General features: G+C 56.8%; 1 protein-coding gene across 9 annotated transcripts in view; it reads right to left on the bottom strand.

Moving 5' to 3' along the window:
• Mical2 (microtubule associated monooxygenase, calponin and LIM domain containing 2) overlaps positions 1-2,328 on the bottom strand; it is a 129,916-nt gene extending 127,588 nt beyond the window's left edge. For 7 of the 9 annotated variants that reach the window (XR_003845298.1, XM_029547146.1, XM_029547136.1 and 4 more), the window contains exon 1: positions 2,143-2,280. The gene's annotated coding sequence lies outside the window, so the exon portion shown is untranslated. Of the gene's footprint in view, positions 1-2,142 lie in introns of all 9 variants that reach the window. The other 2 variants (XM_021194165.2, XM_021194157.2) reach the window with 1 other exon arrangement.
• Positions 2,329-3,249: the final 921 nt, after the last annotated feature.

Genomic DNA, 3,249 nt, shown 5'->3' with positions numbered 1-3,249 from the left:
AAAAAAAAAAAAAAGTCTTACACCACCACTACCCCAATTGTTTTGGTTTTTGAGATCGTTGTAGCTGACCTAGACCTCATTAATATACTAGTGTGGCCTTAAGCTTTCAGCAATCCTCCTGCTTCTGTCTCCTCGAGGCTGGCATTACCACATACCCACTCCTAGAATCATAGTGAGAACCTCGCAGTCTGCTGGGGCCAGTAGCAATCTCTCTGTGACTCAGTTCTCTCATCCATAAAATGGGTGTGGCCCCAACTGCTACAGAGGGCTAATGTGGAGGTGCTCATGAAGTAAAGAAGGAGCAGTCTCAGGATGCTCTTTCAGGCTCTTTAAAGGAGAGGGACTATTAGCACCCCACAGACTTGGGTTAGCCATGTTCAACCCAGGCTGGGTTAGCCCAGCCAATCCCTCAACCAGGAAGGCAGAACCTCTACCATTCAGCAGTGGAGAGTGAGCAGAGTCAGGCCCGTGCCTGGAAGGCAAGCCCAGATAGAGATGCGGGCATGGTGGAGAGAAACCCCCACCTTCCCATCACAGGATGGAAGGATCGGGGCTGTTCTCTGCAGCTGCTAGGAATGGGTCTGTTCAAACTGTAGGTTTCCACCACCCAGCAAACAAAAGAAGCGTATACCAGAGCCTGCCCCACTCCTAAGGCAGGAAGAACAAGCTTGGAGTTCCTAAGGGTCAAAGTTATTTCAATGAATTCAGTTCAAGATCACTGGAAAAGCCAGGCCTGCAGTGGTAAAGCCAACCAGGAGGCTTTCCTCCAAGGCAGCACCACAGTCAGTCCCTCTCATCACAAAGAACTCTGCCAGAGCCCCTCTGCAGCGGACAGTGAGGAGCAGCTAGCAGCAGTGCATCCCCGCTTCCTGTTGTCTGTTCAAGCACCTTGCGCTTTGTGCTCCCCAGAATCTCTCAAAGGCCAGGGGCTCCAGACACATGCACACAGAGCTCCTTCCCACAGCCACAGGACAACTGGTGGGAAGCAGGCACAGAGCCAGGACTGCTTTCCGGATCCCTAAAACAGAGAGGACACAACTCAAGCTTTTGGGGAAGTAACCACTGGGATCCAACCTCTTCCTTGTGCCTGAAGAAGGCAGCACTGATCACCTTCGAAATCCCTGGGACATGAACAGGGGCTATCCTGGTGTCCCACGCGTTAGGTCCACTGCCCCCCGCGGAGGTTGCTGGCACGCAGAGGACACAGGTGCCTGAGAACTCAGGAGGCAAATGCGGAAGGCCAATTAGCCTCCAGCGTTTTTGCTCTCCCGGTCTGTCCATAAGGGCTACTGACTTTATCCTCCCACTAAACCACCTAAGACATAGTGGACAGCGAAAGGCCTTGCAAACGAGAGCTCTTTCCGCTTTAGAAACCCGGGCCCAGAATAAACAATGTGGAAGGAGACACGAGAGTACTCTGGTTTCAACACGCCTCTTCCCCGTTCAGTACAGGCCCTTCCCAGCTCCGCCGGTGAGGGTGAGGCTGAGACTGAGGCTGACCTGGGATAAATTAACCCCGCCCTCTCCGGACAGCTGCAGCAGGCAGAGGCTGCAAGGGAGACCCCAGCCCAGGACCAGCTAGCCAGTGACAGGGCAGGACGCGAGAGTAGGATGCTCCTGGGCGGGGACAAGCACAGACTGTCAGGGGTCCCAGGATACAAAGGGACAGCAGTGTAGGCCCCTCGGAGCGTCGCCACCGGCCAAGCAACCAGCCCGAGTTCCAGCCCGCCGCTGGCCAGGCCACTGACATTTGGCCCAACTTCCTGTTATCAAGGAGGGAGGAGAAGAAAGGAGGCAGAAAAATATAAAAAATAAAATAAAAATAAGCAAGGCGCTCTGTTAGAGGATGGGAAAGGTACGGGAGCCTAGATCGCACGGAGCAAAGTTTGGGTACGTTCCCCTGAACGATGACAGGCGACCCTGCTGCTGAAGGGCGCTTGTGTGTTAGGTTTTCTGAGGTTAGAATGACAGTTTTGATTGGTGGAGAGCCCACGGCGCGCCCTGCAGGTGGGTCTGAGATGCCGGACGGAACTGCCGCACCTGACCCTCCGGGGCGTCCAGTAGGGCGCGGAGTCCAGCCGGGACTGGCACAGTCCCCACCCGCTCCCGCGCACCCCGGAGTCTACTCCCACTCCGTCTTACCGAAGGTCTCGCGGGCCTCCGGGCCTCAGGTCAGCACCTGCCTTGCTTGTCCTCTGTCTGAGGGCGCAGGAATCCGGGACCCCGCGGGCCGCCTGCCGAGCCCGGAGCTAGCGAGGCGGCCCGGCGCTGGCTGAGCCGGCCGGGTGCCTGCGGTTCTGCGAGCAGCGGAGGATACGATTAGGACACGCCCCATCTGAGGTTCGGCCAATGACAGGGCCTCCGAAGGCGAGGCTCCACCCCATGCCTGAGACGCACGACCAATGGTCGTGCAGCGCGGAACCCACCCCAGCGCCCTCCCAGTTAGTACCAGGCTGGGACTGCTGTCACCATTGCAGCCTCGGACGCACGTGGGCTGAAGCCCTGCCCTAGCCGCTCCCACCCTGGCCACAGGTCGAAGACCCAGCCCTGGGCTGCTATGAGACGAACACCCGGCCTTGGTGTTCTGGTGTCAAGGGAGAAGGGAAGGTTGGGCCTCCCAAAGCTTGGACTAGGCAGCTGGAAAGACAGCCTCACTGTCCCCTTTGGATTGGAGGGAACAGCGAAGGACTTCTAGGACTGCCTGACCTTCTTGGGCCCTCATTTCTTGCTTTTCTACATGCAATCTTCCTTGCTTGGGTCCTCCCTTGAACTGGCCTTGCTTGGGCTAAAGCTGTGGGAAATGGGTAGTGACACAGACCAATCGAACTGCCTGGGTCCCTCGCATTTTCTTTCTTGGCTGTCGAATGCCTAACCCCTGTTTCTGAACGCTTTCATGTGTGACCATGCCTCTCACAGTTTCAGAGAAAATTCTGAATGAAAGGTTCGGGGCTCGAAGTCCTGAGAAGTTCATACGGACACTGCGACAGCAGAGCCCAGGAAAATAGGATTCAAGTGGACTGACTCACCCCTGGGGCCCGGAGCCCATCATCCAGCTTGGCCCAATGCAGAGTCCATAAATGTTCTTGAAACTGAGTTGACCCAGGGGGAGGAAAGCAGGCAGGCTTGGGCGGCGAAGGCAAACAGTACCATGACTCCAGGCTGCTGGAATTCCCCGGGTACCACCCTCTGGAGAGCATGCCCCTTGGCCAGGCAAGTGCAGGCAGCAATTCCTCCACCCTCAAACCTGGG

This window comes from Mus pahari, chromosome 1 (genome assembly GCF_900095145.1).
Source record: "Mus pahari chromosome 1, PAHARI_EIJ_v1.1, whole genome shotgun sequence".
NCBI classification, from domain to species: Eukaryota; Metazoa; Chordata; class Mammalia; order Rodentia; family Muridae; genus Mus; species Mus pahari.
The sequence above is the reverse complement of the archived record's forward strand: the minus strand, read 5'-3'. Positions and strand labels throughout refer to the sequence as shown.